This window comes from Sapajus apella, unplaced genomic scaffold, assembly GCF_009761245.1.
Source record: "Sapajus apella isolate SASKATOON/1434 unplaced genomic scaffold, GSC_monkey_1.0 scaffold169, whole genome shotgun sequence".
NCBI classification, from domain to species: Eukaryota; Metazoa; Chordata; class Mammalia; order Primates; family Cebidae; genus Sapajus; species Sapajus apella.
Window position 1 is genome coordinate 1996979 of NW_022437109.1, and position 22836 is coordinate 2019814.

Below are 22836 nucleotides of genomic sequence, written 5' to 3' on the forward strand. Positions count from 1 at the left end.
TGCCTATTGTGAATAATGCTGCAATAAACATGGGAGTGCGTATATCTCTTTGATGCACTCATTTTGATTTCTTTTTTTTTTATATATAGAGATGGGGTGTCGCCATGTTGGCCAGGCTGGTCTCAGTGGATCTCCTGACCACAGGTGATCCACTCATCTCAGCCTCCCAAAGTGCTGGGATTACAGGCATGAGCCATGGTGTCCAGCTCATTTTGATTTCTTTGGATATGTACCCAGAAGTTGCATTGCTGGATTTTATGGTAATTCTATATTTAATTTTTGAGGCACCTCCACACTGTTTTTCAAAATGGTTGTACAAAGTTACATTCCCACCAGCAGTGGGTTGGGTTCCCTTTTCTTTTTTTTTTTTTTGAGATGGAGTCTCGCTCTGTCACCAGGCTGGAGTGCAGTGGTGCAATCTTGGCTCACTGCAACCTCCACCTCCCAGGTTCAAGCAATTCTGCCTCAGCCTCCTGAGTAGCTGGGACTACAGGCATGTGCCACCATGCCCAGCTAAGTTTTGTATTTTTTAGTAGAGACGGGGTTTCACCATGTTGGCCAGGATGATCTCGATCTCTTGACCTCGTGATCTGCCTGCCTCAGCCTCCCAAGGTGCTAGGGGGTGTGAGCCACCATGTCTGGCCGGGTTCCCTTTTCTCCACATTCTTGGAAACACTTACCTTTCATCTTTTTTTTTTTTTTTTTTTTTTTAAGATGGGATTTCACCATGTTGGTCAGGCTGGTCTTGAACTCCTGACCTCAGGTGATCCACCCACCTTGGCCTCCAAAATGCTTGGATTACAGGCGTGAGCCACCACACCCGGCCTACCTTTCATCTTTTTGATGAAAACCATTCTCTGTAGTCTAGTGACAGAGACTCACCTTTGTGCATTTGAAGTCAGTACTTCTTATATCTGCTTTCAGAACATATACCAGGTGAGAGGGATTTCTCTGTCTTTTCTAGTATCCGGTTCCCCACTGCTAGCGATCATTTAATTGTGATAAACCTCTTGCCACCATGGTGACAAACACTACGTCCTTACTGCATGCTAATGCTGTTTGTTGCTGTGGTTGCTGAGTAAAGAGACTCCTTGCGCTCTTTAGTAAACAGGGCACTTTGAGATGTTTCTTTTTTCTCTTGGGTTCTTAAATATATACCATTGGATATAAGATAAATCTGGTAGGTTACTAAAGAGCTGAATCAAACTGAGAGTAAATGGAGAGTGACTCTTAACTGATCTACCCAGGTAGACTTCCATCTGTCGAAGCAGCTTGCAGAAGCCTGTTTTAGAGACATAATGATAAGATGTCGTTACATGGCCTGTGGCGTCTCTTTATGCCCACAAGTCTCCTGTCTGCATTTCCGGTGGGCTCCCAGGTGAGGCACTACCGCTAGGTTGGGAAACACACTCTGAAACCATGACGTGTGTGCTGTGCACATGCGATCACGTGTGCGTGTGGCACTTTTCAGCAATCACAGTTATCAAGGGCTGGAGTTGCTCTCTCAGCTGGATCAGCTGCCACAGACCTTGAGCATGAAATTTTACAGTATTTGTCCCAGGTGAAGACTGTGGAACTAACACTGACCTATTACTTCCATTGTAAGTTCAGACTCAGGCTGGGAAGCAGAAAGAATGATTAAGGAGACAGAGAGTTTAGATTATTCTTCATTTTGGAATAAATCGCTGTTTCCAAAATGACTGGATTAGATGTTTTGGTGGCAAGAGAAAGTCTGGAGTAAACGCTGCATCTGTAATGTTAGTGAATTTTAAATGTTAACATTCACATCTTTTGTCTCTCTTCTGCCTCTCTTTAGGAAAGCTGCTAAATTTGCTGGTGATATGCACATTTTAATGAATCATATATGCTTCATAAATCTTGTTGACTAATTAGTAAACCCCCCTTTTCTTTTTATTTATTTATTTATTTATTAATTATAAAGACGGGGTTTCACCATGCTGGTCAGACTGGTCTTGAACTCCCAACCTCAGGTGATCCGCCGCCTTGGCCTCCAAAGTGCTTGGATTACAGGCGTGAGCCACCACGCCTGGCTGTAAACCTCCTTTTTCATGCAATAAATACTAACTGAGCACAGAACTTGGATTCCATTGAGCTGGTGCTGTCGTGTCTTCTCTCATTAAATCGACCTGGGCTGAACTCAGGTTTGCTCATTCCCATAACAGGGAGTTCTGGGGCTCTGCCTGTTACCCTCTGTAGCACTAGTTCCTTTCACCTCATACCTGCTTTTACTATGGGACTTGGGTTTACTGAGTTCCTGATCTATGACTTCATCTCCTATTTTTGGCTGTGAATCTGACCCTTGAACTTGGTAAAATGACAAGATCTCGTTTCTCCAGGTTAATATTAACCTTTGCCACACCTTCCCAAATATAGTTTTACCTTCTTCCCGTGGCTTTGTCTCCTCCCAACTGCTGTGCATGAAAACCTGACTACCGTCCTCCCAGCCTCTAAGACCCTGCCCAGACCTGGTCTGCCTTCTTCCTCCCACCACTGGAAAAAAACAGACGTGAAAAGCCTTAACAACAAACTGTCTGACATAGCAAAGTAGAACACATTTCCTACTGAAAGTATATGACCCGAAGGGGAAAAATCTGACTCATTTTAAAAATAATTGTTAGGGATGGGTGTGTCATGTGTGCATGTTTTGAGAGAAATACAAAAGGGCCGATTCAGTTACTACTTAAAAAAAAAAAAAAAAAAAAAAAAGCTGGGTGGGGTGGCTCACCCCTGTAATCCCAGCACTTTGGGAGGCCAAGATGGGCAGATCACGAGGTCAGGAGATCGAGACCATCCAGGCCAACATGGTGAAACCCTGTCTCTACTAAAAGATACAAAAATTAGCTGGGCGTGGTGGCATGTGTCTGTAGTCCCAGCTACTTGGGAGGCTGATGCAGGAGAATTGCTTGAACCCAGGAGGTGGAGGTTGCAGTGAGCCGAGATCGCGCCACTGCACTCCAGCCTGGTGCCTGGCAACAGAGAGAGACTCTGTCTCAGAGCGACGAAAAAAAAAAAAAACAACTCAAAATAACAGAAAAAATTTAAAACAGGCCAGGAGCGGTGGCTCACGCCTGTAATCCCAGCACTTTGGGAGGCCGAGGCGGGTGGATCACGAGGTCAAGAGATCGAGACCATCCTGGTCAACATGGTGAAACCCCGTCTCTACTAAAAATACAAAAAATTAGCTGGGCATGGTGGCGCGTGCCTGTAATCCCAGCTACTCAGGAGGCTGGGGCAGGAGAATTGCCTGAACCCAGGAGGAGGAGGTTGCGGTGAGCCGAGATTGTGCCATTGCACTCCAGCCTGGGTAACAAGAGTGAAACTCTGACTCAAAAAAAAAAAAAAATTTAAAACTATGTACACAAAAAATAAATTACTTTTGTTTTATTAGAAGTCTGGCCAATAGAAGTAGGGGGATGGAGACTGAACCAACCAGAGGAGAAGAGGTGGGAGATGCTGCCCCAGCAGAGACCAGAACATGCCCAACCCACCATTCCCTCCTTCTTCCAATTCTATTAGGAGGCAGCATGAAGAATTATTTCCTTGCTATATGAATGACATCACCTCCCTTAAAAGTAGGCAGCTGCAGTTGGGGTTGGTTTTGTTGTTTTGTTTTTGAGACAGGGTTTCACTCCGTTACCCAGGTTGGAATGTAGTGACACGATCTCAGTTCACTGCAGCCTCAAACTCCCTGGCTCAAGTGATTCTCTTGCCTCAGTCTCCTGAGTAGCCAGGACTACCGGCACACGCCATCATATCTGGATAATTTTAAAATTTTTTTGTAGAGACAGAGTCTCACTATGTTGCCCAGACTGGTCTTGAACTCCTAGGCTCAAGCAATCCTCCTGCCTCAGTTTCCCAAAGTGTTGGGATTATAGGCGTGAGCCACTGCACCAAGCCTGATTGGGCTCTAAATAACAAGATTTTTCTCTCTCAGCTTCACAGTGATCCCAGAGCAATCTGTGAGCTCTCTGAAATCATTAGTCCCCTACGGATGGATCGTGCCAACCACATGAATAGTGATAATAAAGATAATAATATTTACTATTATTTTTATTATTGGCAGTAGATAAATTTCTCTTTAAGGATGATTGGGCTGGGTGCAATGCTTTGGGAGGCCAAGGCGGTAAGGTGTTTGAGGCCAACCTGGCCAACGTGGTGAAATCCTCTTTCTACTAAAAAATACAAAAATTAGCCAGGCATGGAGGCGCATGCCTGTAATTCCAACTACTCAGTAGGCTGAAGCAGGAGAATCACTTGAACCTGAAAGGTGGAGGCTGCAGCGAGCCGAGATTGTGCCACTGCACTCCAGCACTCCAGCCTGGGCAACAGAGCGAGACCCTGTCTCAAAAAAAAAAAAAAAAAAAAAAAGGACAATTGGAGGCTTTTGACCTGGGAAATGATGTGACCAGATCTTAGTTTCAGGCAGGGTGTGAAGAGTAGATGGGAGAAGAAAGACATTAAAGGCAAGAGAGAGTTGTGGAGTTATTTTACAATAGTTTAGGCCAGCGGTAATGAGCTGGGGATTGTGGCAATGAGAATCGAGAAAGGAATAGATACAATGATTCAGTGTAGAGGTACGGACAATGGATCCAGACGTGAAAACAAAAATGCTAACCTAGATTCTGAGCAGAGACACTAGTAACAACGGTGTCCACAGTGTAACCTAATGATTGTAGATGTGTGCAGGTCTAGTATTGGGGTATTCCACAGGAATAGGCCAGAGCAACATCAACTCACTAGGCTGTGCTTTAATTCTAAGAGTAGCCACCATACTCTCTTCTGAGTGTTAGCAGCTGTTTGCTGCATAAAGGTCTGCAGATACTATTCAAATAGAGAAAAGGGGAAGGAGGAAACCAAAGACCAAAAGGAAAGTCTCGTAGGAAGCAGGAAACCAAGAACAGAATATGCTGTGGGGGCAGTAACACTCAGCCCTTTCAGTTCCTTTCAGGGATGAATGTTTGCAGTCAAAGGCTGCCTTGTCCTTTACACCTTTTGTCTTTTTTCCTGAATAAGATGAAAGTATATGTCAAGCAGAGAAGGATCTGGACTTTTTTTTTTTTGAGACAGAGTCTCACTCTGTTGCCAGGCAGCAGGCTGGAAAGCAGTGGCACAATCTCAGCTCACTGCAACCTCCGCCTCCTAGGTTCAAGCAATTTTCCTGCCTCAGCCTCCCAAGTAGCTGGGACTACAGGTGCATGCCACCACACCCAGCTGATTTTTGTATTTTTAGTAGAGACGGGGTTTCACCTTGTTGACCAGGATGGCCTCGATCTCTTGACCTCGTGATCCACCCGCCTCGGCCTCCCAAAGTGCTGGGATTACAGGCTTGAGCCACCGCGCCCGGCCTTTGGGGTTTCACTATGATGGCCAGGCTGATCTTGAACTCCTGACCTCAGGTGATCCACCCACCTCAGCCTCCCAGAGTGCTAGGATTACAGGCGTGAGCCACCACCCCCGGCCGTAGTCTCAATCTTCTATCCCCTGAATGCTCTGCCAGTTTCCAGTAGTCTGCGCTTGGCCTCCCTCCCAGTGCTGACCTAGTCAGGGTGCAGAGTGACTTAGTCATTCCATTCCCAGGCCTCTCCTCATTGCCTCAGCTCAAGTGTTGGTAGTCTTAAGTACATGCTTCCTCCAAGTCTGGGGTGTGTCACCTGTGAGGTGGAGATGAAGCTTACCCACCTGACCTGCATTCCAATCAGCACAGCCTAAGGAACTGGCTTCTTTTCTTTACCTACCTGTTGCTAGACCTGTAATGGCCTTAGAAGCTCATTCTTACATCCTCAGGGGATTTGTCAGGACCAGACTAGAAACACACCCAATCTTGCCAAGGGCTCTTTTTCAGTGTCTTAACCCAGCTCTCCTGGGAACTGTTACTTGCAATGACTGGGAGCTGATAAATCTTATTTACAATAAAGTACCTCCAGTGATTTTAGGCGTTTTCCTAATGCCTCATCCTAGGAATACTTTAGGAAGTGCAGGAAGATAAGACGGTGTCACTAAACTCCTCTCTTTTGCCATTTTTATTATTGTTAAGTTTTTTAAATTAATTGATTAAGTGGTTCACTTATGAGCAAATACTTGTGACAATTAACAATTCAAGGCAATTGCTAAATTCCAAGTAATTGATAAAGACATTTATGGGTTAGAATTTAACATGAAGTCTTTAAAAGGAGGTGATACAGATTGGGCCTTGAACTCTATCCAGGGAGAAAACTTAGAGACGTGGGAGACAGTTGGGTGGTGTGGTGGTTTGCTGGAGCCAGCTCAAGCTCTCTCTTACTGACTTGCTACAGCTGACTGCACGTTTCCCAGCTCCTTGTTCAGCAACATCACATTGATAGCAAGAAATTATCAGTGGTAGAAATATTTGCACCATGAAAATTAGTAAATGCTACAAATCAGGGCTTTTTCACCCTGGAGAACTGGTTGTTAATATTTACTAGCACACCACTGGTGGTCAAGGAAGTAGAACACTAATGTAGAAATGGAAATTTAGATATGGAGTTAGGACCAGGCTGGGCTCCCTCTTACAAAGGAGATTAAGGAATTTTCACTTTATCCTATAGACATTGAGGTGTCGTTGATGACATTTTATTAGCAGAGATTATTTTGGTTAAGAGTAAAAGAAAAACTAAATTTGAAATGACTAAAAAAATAAAGAAGATGCTCTTATCTCATATAACAAGAATTTCAAGTTGGACCATGCTGGCTTTAGTTAATTTAGCAGGTCACCAAAGACCCAGATTCTTTTAATATTTTTGCTCTGTCATCCTTAGTATCTCAGTCTGGCCTCTGACCAGCACATTTTCAAATCCAACAACTTTCAGCAGCAGAAGAAAGTAGTTTATTCTTTTTGTCTCTTTGTAAGAGCAAAGAAGTTTTTCCCAAAAGGCTCCAGCAGATTTTCTCATATCTCACCTTGGTCAGAACCCTATCACGTGCCTAGACCAAGCACTGGCAAGGGGAATGGAGCCCCATGACCCATTAGTGTTTCACTCATGTTTCTCCCACTCAGCCCCCACCCCCTCTAGTGAGGCCAGTCTACCCTGAAGCTGTGTAGAGCAGGATGGCTACCTGAACCTAATCAAGGTTTTATTCGCAAGGAGGAAGAAGGAGGATGGACATTGCTTAAGCAACCAACATGTTTGCTAGAGTTTTTGAAAAGAGAGAAAGCATCCATGAAATAATTTAGGAAGTGGCCAGGCGTCATGGCTCACGCCTGTAATCTCATCACTTTGGGATGCTGAGGCGGATGGACCACTTGAGGTCAGGAGTTTGAGACCAGCCTGGCCAACATCTCTACTAAAAATACAAAAATTAACGGTGCATGGTGGCATGTACCTGTAATCCGAGCTACTCAGGAGGCTAAGGCACAAGAGTTGCTTTAACCCAGGAGGTGGAGGTTGCAGTGAGCTGAGTTTGCACCACTTATTCCAGCCTGGGCGACAGAGCCAGACTCCATCTCAAAAAAACAAAAACAAAAACAAAAACAAAAACAACTTAGCAATGGCCGGGCGCGGTGGCTCAAGCCTGGGAACAGGGAGGCTCAGCTATACTGTTACAAGAGGCTAAATATGAAATGATAATCTACCAAAGCAGTGCTTTCAACTGCCAATTGGCTGACCATTCATTCATTTGCTTAATAGATTTTGAATGAATGACTGCCATGGGTCAGATACTATGCTAGATACTATACATAAAATGGTAAACTGAGCTAATGGAGCTTCAGAATCTAATGGGTGAAGCAAATATCAATCAAATAATCCACAAGTAAATGTAAATGTAAATGTTTAACCTGGTTAAATGTCATCAAGAAATCCTGGATTTTTTTAAACTGAGGTAAAATTAACATATAGTGATACAATTTGATGTTTGTGTGTAACAGCCATCCTTATCAAGATATAGAACATTCTCATCACCTCAGAAAGTTCCCTCATGTCCCTTTCTATTTGATCGTCACCTCCCCCTAATTAACCGCAGTTCTGATTTTTATCTTCAAGATTACGTTTGCCGGTTCTTTAATTTCACACAAATGGCTTTTTTTTTTTCAGCAGAAATGAGTCCAAGGCTCATTCATATTGTTGTGTTTAATGGTCATTTATCTTTTAAAATCATATTCCACTGTAGGAACAATACAAGTAACAAATTTTCTATTGATGAATGTTTGAAATGTTTCTAGTTTGGAGCTATTATGAATAAAGCTATAGTGAATATTAACATGTAAGTTTTTTGTGGACAAATATATTTCATTTCTGTTGGCTAAATTCCAAGGGAGTGGAATTACTAGGTGTTTAATCTTATGAAACCTCCCCACCCCCCCAGGATTCTTTCTTTCTTTTTTTTTTTTTTGAGACGGAGTTTCACTCATGTTACCCAGTCTGGAGTGCAATGGCGCGATCTCGGCTCACCGCAACCTCCGCCTCCTGGGTTCAGGCAATTCTCCTGCCTCAGCCTCCTGGGTAGCTGGGATTACAGGCACGCACCACCATGCCCAGCTAATTTTTTGTATTTTTAGTAGAGACGGGGTTTCACCATGTTGACCAGGATGGTCTCGATCTCTTGACCTCGTGATCCACCCGCCTCTGCCTCCCAAAGTGCTGGGATTACAGGCTTGAGCCACCGCGCCTGGCCTCTTTTTTTCTTTTTTTAGATACATCTCGCTCTGTCACCCAGCCTGGAATGCAGTGGTGCAATCCTGGCTCCCTGAGCCTCCATCTCCCAGGCCCAAGTGATCCTCCAACATCAGCCTCCCTAGTAGCTGGGACCACAGGCATGTACCACCATGCTCGACTAATATTTTTGTTTTTGTAGAAATGGGGTCTCCCTATGTTGTCCAGGCTGGTCTCAAACTCCTGAGCTTAAGCCATTCTCTTGCCTTGGCCTCCCAAAGTGCTGGGATTTCAGGCAGGAGCCACCATGCCTGGCTAAGCCCCATATGTATATCTATATATCTATATCTACTTTTAAAATATAGATTCATGGTCTTTAGTCCCAAGAATTCGGAGTCAGTCTGAGGTTCCTAGGCATGTATAGTATGTAGTTTTTTAAAACTTCCCAGAACCAATGGTCTAAATTATATTGGTGGCAGGGGAAAGGAAGTTATTTTAGTTTGGTTTTCTTTTCTGCCACAAAAGCATATAAATGTAAATAATTGTTTCCCCTGCCTAGCTACAAGCTTTCTCTGAACATTTTCCCCAACTCTAGCCATTAGCCCCAATATTGAAATAGTCTCTTTTTTTAGTTTCTCTGGTGAAATGCAAAGCTCTGGTTTTTCTGCTCTTGCTTAAAGTGATGTAAAAGCTCATGGAGCTCCTTGAAGCAGCCCTTAGAATAAGTAAACAAAAACAGATCTCTAGAGTGGAAAATAACTTTGGACAGAACAGCAGTTGAGGGTGTGTGGCCCTGTGTATACTGGTAGGATTTTCTCTGCTGCCTTTACCTTTTTTCCCTTACTATTCTACCTGGCAGCAAAATATAGTCAACTGTGTTCTGGCTGCTGCCAATGTCTATGTCAGACAGCTGCCTCTGAGCATCCAACCTAGTGCCAGCCTAAATGGCTGCATATCACTAGAGAAGCCTCTAGTTTCTAGGCAGAGAAACTGACACACAGGAATGAGAAGGGAGTCACTTAATGGATTAGAGGCTGGCTGAGCTGGGACCAGAACACAGGTGGCCTGGCTTCCAGCCCAGCTGACCACACTGCTACCCACACAGCCTGGGCTGACCAAAGACAAGCAGCCCATTGAGCAACTACATAAACAACAATGAATGATGGATGGTCAGAGCAAGAAACAGGCACAAAGCAACTGCGACCCCGTCACTTCCTGGCCCCTAAATTTCCAGGCAAGCCTATAAAGTGTGGTCACTTGAATGACTTTGACCAGCAACTTGGCCCAGCTTTCAAATCCAGAGCCTTTTTATGGTCACTGCCAAGAGAAAAAGTCTGTCTTAGATTGAGAGTAGAGAGTTTTAAGAAGTCTGTGGCAGTGGTGTGAAGGCTAGAAAGACATACTTCTAAGGGTACGACCTGGTTCGGGATAGCTGTGGTGAAACAAGGCAACTTCCAGATTGTGAGGCCCCTCTTCTACAGATCTGTGCTCCCACCCCAGCTTTATCTAGCAAAGGGTAGGTGTGATCAGTGATTGCCACAATCATTCCAGAATGATTATGCAGAGTTACTAGAACTGCAGTCTTTTCATTCTGAAGTATTTTCATCCCTCTCACCTTTCTAGAACTACACCCCTTTCAGCTCCTTCCCAACAGCTGTAGCCAATTGATTCTACCGAGAGTCCTAAGAGTCCACCCTGTACCTCTCCAGTTCAGTTCAGTTAGAGTCAATTTAGGTGAACAAATCTCATCCTGCTCTCCTCCTCAAATTTGCCACTAAATGGCAGCTAAAATTTGTGGTCCCCAAATGCTTGAAGCCCAGGCCAAACGACTTTACTTGTCAACCTGTATTGTAGGTCCTGGATATACCCCCATGCAAGGCACTCGGACCTGTTTGGCCTTAGTCAGCTTAGTATGTATGGGCGCCCTTGGGCCCAGCCCTAAATTTTCAACTCCAAACCCAGGTGCATCCCTAAGAGATACAGATATTTAGGAAATTTCCTGTTTCAGGTGCTAGTTTCCTATTCTGAGCTAGACAATTCTAAAATGTGTATTCCCCACACCTCCCCTTCAGAAACTGAGGAAGAAGTGAGGGGAAAGAAAAGTTGACTAGAATATTTATTTTTACATAGGAATAATGGGCCCAATTAGACAATAAACATTATGCAGACCAGGTGCTACAATGTTAGGAATCTGAATTAAAATTTCAGATGTCTTTGACATAGTTTTGTGTTTCTCATAAAGAGGTATTTATTAAATGGCCTTTCTTTTTAGAAACAGCCCAACCAGGCCTAATATTTATTCATTTAACAAATAGGGAAGGTCTACTATGTGGCAGGGATGGCTTATGTTCTCATAGCCACAGCTCATTGTCACTTACATAGGACACATACAAGTTCTGCTACATCTAATATAGTTTTATCTATTTTACTAAATTGCAAAACCTTTGATGTCTGAGACTATGCTTGTTAATTTTTGCATCCCCGTATATCACTGAGCACAATGAAACACATCACAGGGATAAAATACATATTTGAATGATGCCAGAATGTTTTAAAAGACATTACAAACAAACACACTATGTAACTTTTTTTTTTTACTGTGTTAGGAAGTCTAAAGCAAATGCGTCAACAGGGGATCATTATTATGCAAGTAAATAAATATTAAGTGTGTTTACAGAGAAGGGTATGTTCACTTCAAGAGTGAAGGAACAAGAGCAATACATAACTGGGTAGGGGCTGGTCTGGAAGAAGAGAATTTTCCTCCGGTCATTCCAGAACGATTGTGTAGTTACTAGAATTTCAGTCTTTTCATTCTGAGGTATGTTCATCCCTCTCACCTTTCTACAACTACTCCACCCCTTTCAGCTGCTTTCCAACGGCTGAAGCCAACTGATTCTACTCTAGAGTCCTAAGAGTCCACCTTGTACCCCTCCAGCTCCGGTTCAAGAACGCTCCAGACCAGGAGCTTTAGGAACGCAGGTCAGGAAAACAAGGGGTCACGCGCGGGGCAAGCGCCAAACTGGCCGCAGCCCGGGGAGCAGCGCTAAGGGCGGGGCTGCGACGGGGCGGGGCGGGGCGGGGCGGGAGGAGGCCCGGGGGCGGCCTGGGTGTCACCACCAACCCGCTCCGGCCGGAAACTGGCGCTTGTTTCCGGCCGGACAGCCGAAAGCCACCGATCCTGAACCAGCCGCCGGAGCCGGAGTGGCGACCGGGTGTGGAGCGGGCAAAAAGCCGCTGGGGAAGCCAGCCCCGATCAGTCCCTTTTGGCTCCGGCTCCAGATCCTGTGCGGAGCAACAGCTGCGGTCGCAGTCTCCACCACCGCCTCCGCCTCCATCGCCGTCGGGGGAGGGGCCGGCCGGACCCCGGGGTCACTGGCGAGGAATGAGGAGAGGCGGCCGGGCCCCGCGCTCCGCCCCGGCCTAGGGCCTTGCCCCGGGAGCCGCGAGGGTAATGGAGCCCCCCGCCCTGACACCGTCCCCCGTCTGCTCCCGCCCCTCCCGGCTTCTCAGACTCCCAAACTCTGCTCCTCTGATCGCCACTGCCCCCTTTCTCCTTTCTGAATCCGTTTCAGCCGAAGCCGTCTCCCCCGGCACTCCCTTCTCGCCCTGGCTGCTCCTTGCTTCGTCCCAGCCTTTCCTCCGTTTCCTCCTCCCTTTCACCTGCGTCCTGCGTTCCTACCCCGCGCTCTCCAGCTCCCGGCCTCCCTTCCTGAGCTGTGCTGGGCAGTTTGGGCGGTCCCCCCTTGTCAGCTAGACTTTCGGGAGGGATGGTGGAGTTTTAAGGTGATTAAGATGCAGTTTACTACCCCTACAGTAGGATGAAGTTCATTTAAAATCTCAATATAAAACTAAAATGAAAAGCAAACAAGCTTATTCTCCCTATTGATAGCCAAACTAAGGTGCATAAGGTAATGGAGGAAAGGCGAGAAAAAGGTGTGTGTGTGAGAGAGTGAGAGACGGAGGCTGACGGATTCTAGGGCAGTCTTAAGAACTTTAGAAAAAAGAAAAGTTGTCATGAGCCGATGGAAACTTTAGAAGCTGATGATGAGTAAGCCGGGGACTGCGTGATCTCACTCTTCTCATAATTACTAGGTTAACGGTGTGGCTCTGGTCGGGATGGAATGGGATTTGTTTACTGGGCCGGCGTATTTTTAGCTTGTCGGCTCACAAGGACCAGCGCTCAGAGTCTCTCTCTCCCTCCTCGTGGTAGTCTTTCTGTCTAACCTAGGTGGCTTCTCAGGGTACAATACAGATGTAAAAATTTGAAAGTAGAAAGAAGCTGACTGGTGGAATTTTATGGAAGAGGTTCCCCACAAACTTCTCAGGCAGCTTTTCATGAATGCAAAGTCGAGAATTAGCAGTACGTTGACTTTTATTTTCCTTGTCTTTTTATACGTCCTACGTAACGCTTTCCTTAGAAATTCACAGGCTGCTAATTTTTCAGTCGTTGGCCTCTAGTACTGTATATTTAGGAGATTTTCAAGGCGGCTGGATCCCTTTGTCTTTCAGAATCTAGTTCAAAGGTGGAAAAGAACAGAGTAGAGAAAGAGGTGGCGGTAAGACTGGTCCAAAAGAGTAGCTAACCCCTAAATATTTAAAGAATAGTTTCTATGCTATGTAACTCCCCCCACTCCGCCCGCTATGTAACTTTCGAAAACATTTAGAACATTTTCTTCCTAGTAAATGAGATGGCATTCCTGACGGGGAGAAGACTTCAGGGACGGAAGTTGGGTGGCTAGGGAGAATCAGAGGTAGTTAAACATTCGCTGTGCATAATTTACAAATGAATACATTATGCGCAAACAATGAAGAATTAATTATACTCTTTGTCTTCATTGTTTTTCAAGTAGTTCTTTTAAAGTTTAGTAACCAACCTGCTGTGCTAGTCTATCGATATTTTGAAGGCTGAACAAAACTGTAAAATAAATGAACTTGATGTTGTTCCTCCGCAGGCTGAATACCCGACCGCTCTAATTTCCACTATTGACCCAGCTTGCCTCAGAGCACCTCCCAAAGTGGCCAGTTACTATGTACTTAGAGATTGCAAGCGAATGCAAATATTAGCTGATACTAGGAATAATTAAGACGGTAAATAAGCTGAAAACATATTCCAAAACCAAAATAGGTTTTTTCGATTTTACCCCATTTTTTATTATCAGCACCTTTCTGCCAATATTTATCCATTAACATGAATAATTTAGAATTGAACCGATATCTGCTTTGGACATTACACATTCAAGATGGAAAGAAAGATGGAAGGAAGAGTTTCCAAACTAATTTTTTATTGTTGTTGCCTTATTTGACTTATTCCTTGCTTTTAGTACCAAAGGCTCCCTCAGAAAAAAATGTAAAACTTTGCCAATGCAAGAGCTAGCTATCTGATGACTTATATAAGACAGGATGAACAGTAATGAATGCTAATCGTTAGGTGGCCTTTAGTGGCCTTTTGTTGTCAACAACTTGGAAAAATTTCCCAAAGCTTTGTTTCATCTCTTTCTTTGGAGACTCCTATTTAAAAAAAAGATTTAATTTGGAGATGAAAATCTAATTTTTAAAAACCACATATGCCTTCCCAGAATCTGCTATCGATAATTGTTTTGATCTATGTGAGTTGGTTGGTGCCAATATTAGTGATGATATCTGGGTAAATTCTATTTATATCTGCATCTAGCAACTCCCCAAAGTTGACCTGTGTACTTGATTCCAGGGCATGGGGATCGAAGGGGTTGAATAAGCCTGGGAGTGAGAGGAGAGGTGCCTGGTGGTAGTCCATCAGTATTCCTAGTTCTCAGAAGGTTTTATCTGCAATTTTGAGATTCAGTGTATGTAACCAAGTGAACTGCAGTGGAATAATTCAGTATTAAAAATAAGTTTTCTGATTGTTATGAGGGCACTAAGTTCCACTTGTCAAAGTTTTGGAGCTCCTCAGTATCTTAAGCATGTTGTAAGATACTGGCCATTTTAGTGTGTGTGTGTGTGTGTGTGTGTGTGTGTGTGTGTGTGTGTGTGTGTATGCGTGTATGAGTAGGCCTCTCCTTACCCTAAACACTCATCCTGCCAAAGGGAAAAATCCTTAAACAGTGCTTTGATATGTGACCTCAGCAATATGTTTCCCATGGGAACTTAGGACCTGTGAAAGAGCAGACTGGACTCTTTTGTAGCCTTCGACAAATTCCGGTAATTAAAAATTTGTGTAAGTGGAATATAGATGCAGGGCAGTTTTCATATGAATGCCTGAATTCAGCTGACTTTTTAATATAATAGAAGGGAGTTGTTTGGTTGTTTTTAAATAAGACATCCTTGCTGAGTATTGATTGAACACTTCTTTTTTTTTTTTTTTTTTTTTTTTGAGACGGAGTTTCGCTCCTGTTACCTAGACTGGAGTGCAATGGCGCGATCTCGGCTCACCGCAACCTCCGCCTCCTGGGTTCAGGCAATTCTCCTGCCTTAGCCTCCTGAGTAGCTGGGATTACAGGCACGCGCCACCATGCCCAGCTAATTTTTTGTAGTTTTAGTAGAGACGGGGTTTCACCATGTTGACCAGGATGGTCTTGATCTCTTGACCTCGTGATCCACCCGCCTCGGCCTCCCAAAGTGCTGGGATTACAGGCGTGAGCCACCGCGCCCGGCCTGATTGAACACTTCTGTGGATAAAGCAGTACCCATGCTACAGTGACAGGCTTTAGGGAGGTATAAAAGATGTAAAGACATGTGTCCTCACTCTTGGGGTTGAGGGTGGAGGGGAAAGGTGGTATATAAATGGGAACACAGACTATTATTGTAAGCTTTAACATTTAGGAAACATGGACAAAAGCAAATTTAATGTGCTGAGAAGTATGTAAGGGCTGAGAAGACTTGAAGTAATAAAGTAAGAATCAGTGAAATAAATTAGGAGTGATTTCTGAATCAGCAAATTTTGAAATGGACTTGGGAGACTATGGATTAGTCATGAAGAGGTATGGGCTATTGAGTTAGATGGGCCTTCGTTCAAACCTTCGGTCTACTTTTTACCATGTGACCTTGGACAAGTTACTTCTCTTATCTGTAAAATGTGAGCATTCAAGTAAATGAAATAGTTATTGTGTTGGGAATAAAAGAAAAGAAAGGATCTTCCAAACGAAAGTATAGAATGTACAGTGTGCAATGATGGTATGAATGACTAAGTTGTGTGTGGGGGGAATATGTGAGAGTGACTGTCGAGAATGTGGGTTGGGCAAGTCATGGGTAGAGCAGGCAAGAGGGTGGAGGGGACTCAGAAGCTAGACTCTGTTGGGTGTTGATACGAGGGTCAATAGAGTCATTGTAGGTCCTTGAACAAAGGATGGATTTAATGAGAAATATCGAGCCCTGTGGTTCAGGAACTCAGGGACAAGGAGTCAGGCAGGCACCCGTACATTGTGACTCTTCTTTTCTGTACCATCCTGGCCTGAAGGGATACAGCCAGTAGACATAAGCGTCATTGCAGAAGGTTTTGTGTTTACACACCTTACTTTGCTGAGCCTGCTTGTGCCTGTCTTATAGTGCACCAACCTGTGGGGACGTCTCAGGACTATGGCTGGATTCTCCTCAAGAGCTCATAGTAAGAACAGCATTATGTTTGAAGTGCATTTAACTCTCAGTTACCTCTGCTAACGTAGGGAGCGCTGTTGTAAGTAATTCAGAACTTCATAAAGACATTTCTTGGTTTGAAAATACATTGTTTTTCAAACCAGATTTATTTTCATGTTTGGGGATCATACTGATATTGAAACAAATTTGCATTTCTAAGCTTGTATGACCTGATGGTGGGGAGAGTACACTGATGATGAGAACAGTCCATCTTGTATTAAAGATTTGGCCTCAGAAATCCGTAAAATGAATAATCCATTTGTGGATAATTAAGACTAGACTACACTGAATATGTTGATAGACCAATTTCTTTTCAAAATCTGTATGGATCCGTCTGGGCATGGTGGCTCATGCCTGTAATCCCAGCACTTTGGGAGGCTGAGGTGGGCAGATAACCTGAGGTCAGGAGTTCGAGACCAGCCTGGCCGACATGGTGAAAACCTATCTCTACTAAAAATACAAAAATTGGCCTGGTGTGATGGTGGGCGCCTATAATCCCAGCTATTTGGGAGGCTAAGGCAAGAGGATCGCTTGAACCTAGGAGGTGGAGGTTGCAGTGAGCCAAGACTTCGCCATTGCACTCCAGCCTGGGCAACAAGAGTGAAACTCTTGTTTAAAAAAAAAAAAAAAATCTGTGTGGATCCAATGTGCTCTCTTAGCCTGTCTGTTTTATGTCTGAGAATGACTGGCAGGTGATGCCTATGTTCCAGCCAGAATGAGCCTTCACTCACAGTATCTGGACGAATCCCACTGCATTATGTTGCATTGTTGAAGATTAAGCTGGCTTTCTCAAAGAACTTGTGCTTTGTAGAGGCTCTTCCAGATACCAGCTTCACTGAAAATCTGTCAGATGTTTCCTCCTGTAGGAAAGTCGTTTGAAAATATATCCAATTAAAAAAAAAATGGGCAGAAGTATCCACATTTAAGAAGTAAACAAAATCACATGCCATTCTTTCATCCTTTTTTTTCTAGTTTACTTGCTTTCCTCCATCCCTGCCACCCTCTGCCACCTCTTTATAATCATTACCAAACAGTTTGCGATGTCACCAGCACAGGATTGTGACTTACTTCTTGAGTCAGGAGATTATAGTATTTCTGAGGGTGTGTGAAGTGATAAGGCCCCGAGTTAGAGTTTTGGAGATTAGGTTAATGAGCGGAAAGAGTGAAAAAGAGACTGTGAAGGCAAAATTGAAATTAATGGGGACTGGATTTGGGAGTTGAAGAAAGCTGATGAGTCAAGTGTGATTATGACACATTAAGCCTGGGTGTCTGAGACATTGACTGAAATAAAGAAGTTAGGAAGCTTTCCTCATTCTAGGGAAATATGAGTGTAATTTGGGATGTGTTGGATTTAAAGTAACAATGAAATGTCCAAGTGAAAGCTGTTCTGGATGTGAGCTGGGGTAGTGATGAGGGTAGGTTCGGAAATGCAGTTTGCAATTCGTGGCTAGACATGGTAGCTGTAGCCAAGAGAATTAAGCTCTCTGGGGACTAGAGTTTAGGGAAAGAGCAGAAGGGCAAAGAAAATGGTGCTGATAAACCTTAACATGAGCATTCCCTGCATTCCAGTTGTGGTAATTGGTTCTTCCTTCTCCTTTCCTGTTTTTTTTTGCTTGTTTGTTTGTTTTTTCTACTCCTTACTCCATTCAATATATGTTGAATGTGTCCTGTCTTGTAAATACTGTCCTAGGCACTGAGATGGAGGTAAGTCAGACAAGGAACCCACAGGAGGGTATGGGTTTAGTGGGAGGAGACAGATACGTGAATATATAGATGGAATGAAGTGTGATAGATACTGTGATAGAAGTATGTGGAGGGGAGAGTGGGAGCCCAAAGGTCAGTTCCGCCTTGGGCATGCTGAGGTTGGAAAGAGCCTCCCGGAGGAGGTAAAAGATGAAGTAACGATATACTCTACAGATGACAAGGAGAATTACATTCTAGTCTGAAAAAATGCTATCAGCAAAAGCTTAAAGGAATGAAAGCTAGACTTCTTCAGGTAACTTTTACTTAACCAATATGGCTGGAGGATGGGATGGAGGGCAGGCTGAAGAGGTAGGGAAGGCTGAATAATACACAGCTTAACCTTATGCTATAGTATATGATGAGGCATTTAAGGATTTTAAGCATTGGGTGGTAAAAATAGTTTCACATCCTAGAAAGATCATGTCAGTGGTGTGTAGGGTGGATTGGAGATGAAGAAAGCAAAAGGCCTTTCAGGAACTTGATTGTGCTGAACTACAACACATTTATTGAGAGGGAACACATTTATAGAATCATGGAATCAGACAACTAGGGGGACAGTTATGCTTTCTTAGTTTTCCTCATTCATTTTCAAATAGAATACCTGAGGTTTACTCAGGACCACAGTAGTTTAGTGATAGCTTGGTCTAGAATTCAGTCTTCAGTGGCTGATTATGTGCTAGGTGATTAATAAAGGTGAGTTCAGCTCTTGTTCTCCCCCGAGTCCCATTCCAGTGTTTGCGTCATTCTGCCACATTGCATTGTACTAGAAGGCAGAAGGACTTAATGTTATTCCATCCCACTGTCTTTTTTTGAACCTGTCCAGAGTGAATAGTGGTATTTTCCTAGGTCTGACTGAGAAAGATGTGCCCTGAGAGTGCTATTGGGAAGAGGGGCAGTTTGGTGCCCTGGATTGGGATGAATAAGGTGTTAGGATTTTTCAACTGTAATGATTCAGATGTAGAAGAATGTCAAGGTATTTGTTTTGTTGAATGTCTTTATCTCTGCCACTAAGTTCCCTTTAAGTTGTTTTCTTTTAAACTTAGTTTCAAATTGTGTCAGTGAAACTTGTTAAATAAGCTGTGATGAATTGGGCACTGATTAAAAGTACATTTATCTAAAAAAACATATTTATTAAAACAAAATTTAGAAAAGTTCAGGGAAAAAACCCAGACAATTTTGAGCCTATAACCCAAATTTGATGCACATTAACATTTTGTCATATTTGTTTTAGATGTCTTACTCTCTTTAAAGTATTAAATACTCAGATTCTGTATCTTCCCTGCATTTTAATTTTCATTGGATTTTTTTATGGAGGGAAATTGGTTTGAAAATGCTAAGTGAGAATTTGGACTTTGTGTTTTAGCCATTTTTGCTGGAGGAGAATAGAACAGAATAGGGGGCATCCTCTAAGTCCTGAGGTTCCCCTGGGAGAAGTTGGGACTTAAGGACATGTGGAAGGATGGATACGTTCCATCGATAGGCCCTCCTCAAAACTTGTCTGAGTTGTGATTTTTAAATTCTTTTCTCTGGGCTCTGTCAGCATCTTCCCCAGAGAAGGGCCTTGGTTTGGAAGCTGTCCACTTTAGCAGAGCTGCCAAGTCTTAATTCTTTCTCAAGTGGGCAAGGGTACATTTTGTTTTTGTTTGTGAGTATTTGGGAGATGGGAGGGGTGGGAAGAGAGGAGACATAGAATAGCTACTCGCAGCAAGTACTTATCTGAATTCCTGTGTAACTGGAAGTTTCTTTGGCAGTTTTAGGGGAGATAACTTGGTTACACTGGCATTTAAGTTATGTGGGAAGGTGATTTTTCACTCCCCTCTGCTATCTGATTTCAGATGGCAATAAATCTTCTTGTCCATTATTGTCACTCTACTCTGTCACTCTACCCTGTTCTGAGCACCTCTTGTGCAGACTGTTTGAGGGATGTGAAGGCTCCTCTTCAGTCTAAAGCTGAACCAAGTCAAACATCTCCTTAGAGTTTCAGGAAACCATTGTGCTCCTGACGGTTTCTGTGTTGACTCCTCTATCCTTCCAATCACCTGGTCCTTTATTAATTTTAAAATTTTGCATAATGAGGTATTTCAAACATTTAGAAAAACTCGGTGAAAAACCCAAACAGCCAATTTTGAGTCTACAACCCAAATTTGATGGACATTAACATTTTGTCATATTTGTTTTAGATGTCTTACTCTCTTTAAAATATTAAATGTTACAAATATAAGCTGAAGTTCCACCCTGCATCCTTTCCTCCTTTGTCTTTCTCAGGAAATGACTACTGCCCTGAATTGATGTGTATCACTCCTTCATGTTTTATACTCCCGCCCCCACATCTTTATTTATTTATTTATTTTTGAGGTGGAGTCTCATTCTGTTACCCAGGCTGGAGTGCAGTGATGGGACCTTGACTTACTGCAGCCATCGCCTCCTGGGTTCACGTGATTCTCCTGCCTCATCCTCCCGAGTAGCTGGGATTACAGATGCGGGCCACAATGCCCAGCTAATTTTTGTATTTTTAGTAGAGATGGAGTCTTGCCCGTTGGCCAGACTGGTCTCGAATTCCAGACCTCAAGTGCTCTGCCCATTCTTAGCCTCCCAAAGTGCTGGGATTACAGGCATGAGCCACTGCGCCCAGTTCTACATACGTATTTATAGGCAACATATAGTTTTGTTTTGAAATCTTACATAAATAGAATCATGTATCCTTTTGCAACTTTTTTTCTCAACATTGCTTTTCAGATGTATCTGCAGGTAGATCTAGTTCATTCAGTTACCTAAGTTTTAAACTTGTTTTCTCCATTGCCCTCCCCACTTGCCCCTGTTTTTGTTTTTGTTTTTTTTCTTTTTTTGAGACAGGGTCTTACCCTGTCACCCAGGCTGGAGTACAGTGGCTCACTGCAGCATCTACCTCCTGGGTTCAAGTGATTGTCTTGCCTCAGCCTCCCGATAGCTGAGACTATGTGTCCCATGTGAAGCATTAAGTTCGAGTCAGCACACCCGGCTAATTTTTTTATTTTTTGGTAGCAATGGGGTTTCTGAATGTTGGCCAGGCTGGTCTTGAGCTGCTGACCTCAAGGAATCTGCCCACCTCAGCCTTCCAAAGTGCTGGGATTACAGGTGTGAGCCACTGTGCCTAGCCCCACTTGCCCTTTTTTTTTTTTTTTTTTTTTAAAAAAAAAAAAAAAACAACACTTACCCATTCTTAAAGTCCTAATGTAAACTATCTCTTTCACAAAAATGTTGCTGATATTTTTTTTCTTCAGCAGGATTTGATCTTTCCCACAACTGAATCTTCCTCTCATTTTGCTGGTACTTGTCATGTGGTAGCTGTGTATTCTTATATTTTGGTTTATTTGTGCCCTTGGCATGCCTCTTCTATTATACTGTAAGCTCTTTGAGAACAGATAAGTAGTCTCTTTTTCTTTGTATCCCTTATGAGGCATGCCACAGAAACTTACACATAGTCGGCATTTAGACACTGTCGTGACTAAATAGATTTTGACCAACAACAACAAAAGACCATCCTTTATGTTGGTGAACTATTAATTTGGCTATTGGGGTGGACCCCCTGAAAAATAAAGCTTATAAACAAACACTTGGCACTGAAAATTACATAAAAATGCACATAAATAGTAAAAGTAATCAAGACTAACTTCCTGCAGGAGTGAGGGCAAACATTTCTTGGAAAATGAAATGGGAATTGATAGGTGATAGCATCTCAATTGGGAAACTCCTGAGAATCGATCCTGGTGGCCTTTTAGGCAGTGTGTTCCTGCAGACAGACTCATTTCACAAGCTAGCAGATTCTGCTTTTGTCATCAAGGTCTTGACACCTTTACTGGAGATGGAGATGGGCTCTAAGAAAAGGCAGCCAGTCTGTTCAGTTACTAAACACTGCTGAGGACCAACGTGTGTATCCCCACTTGGATACACACATTCTCACATATATACATACGCGTACTTTTCACCATACTCCTTTTCTTAGGATGAGGTCAGGTCGTGTATCAGCATATTTTGTGTTTAATTCTGTAACATATAGTTCCGATACAACATTGTTTTGGCCTATGGAAGCTCCTCCCACTCCAAGTAAGAGATTAATATTAAGTTAAACTATATGAAATTGCCATTTTGAAGGTAAAAAGCAGTCATCTCTTGATAGTTTGGTTAAACCATCAGGTTGTGATTTCCTCTTGGCGAAAAAGATCATGGATCTTTTTGAAATAGATAATCCCAAATCCATTTTTTTTTTTCTTGAGCCAAGTTCTCACTTTGTCACCCAGGTTGGATTGCAGTGGCATGATCACAGCTCACTGCAGCCTTGACCTTCTGGGCTCAGGTGATTCTCTCACCTCAGCCTCCCAAGCAGCTGGGATCCACAAGTTTTCGACACCACACCTAGCTAATTTTTTATATTTTTTGTAGAGATGGGGTCTTGCCGTGTTGCCCAGGCTGGTCTCGAACTCCTCCTGTGTTCAAACAGTCCTCCTGCCACTTCGCAAAGTGTTGGGATTACGGGTGTGAGCCACCACGCCCGGCCCATTTAAACGTCTAAAATGCATTTCTGAACATTAATTTGCAGGGGATTTTCTTTTGCAGTTATCTTTAGCTCAGATTTTTGATAAATGCGTTTCTGAGCACACGTTTAGTATATTTGAGAAGGTGGATGGGGAATGTATGAGAGTTGTAGGCTGAAATAGGCTCTGGGAAATATTTGCAGCAAAAATGTTTATCTCATTTTTTTTTTTTCTGTAAATATCTTTTTTTTTTTTTGAGATAAACATTTTTGCTGTAAATATCTCCATGTAATTGATTGAGTTGTCTTTAATGAGCTTATAGTTTCTGTGAGTAAATGACTTAT

General features: G+C 43.2%; 1 protein-coding gene across 2 annotated transcripts in view; it reads left to right on the forward strand.

Annotated features, from left to right (window-relative positions):
* Positions 1-11767: 11767 nt before the first annotated feature.
* Positions 11768-22836, forward strand: part of OTUD7B (OTU deubiquitinase 7B) — a 64336-nt gene continuing 53267 nt past the window's right edge. For both annotated transcript variants that reach the window (XM_032267388.1, XM_032267390.1), the window contains exon 1: positions 11768-12078. The gene's annotated coding sequence lies outside the window, so the exon portion shown is untranslated. The remainder of the gene's footprint in view (positions 12079-22836) is intronic.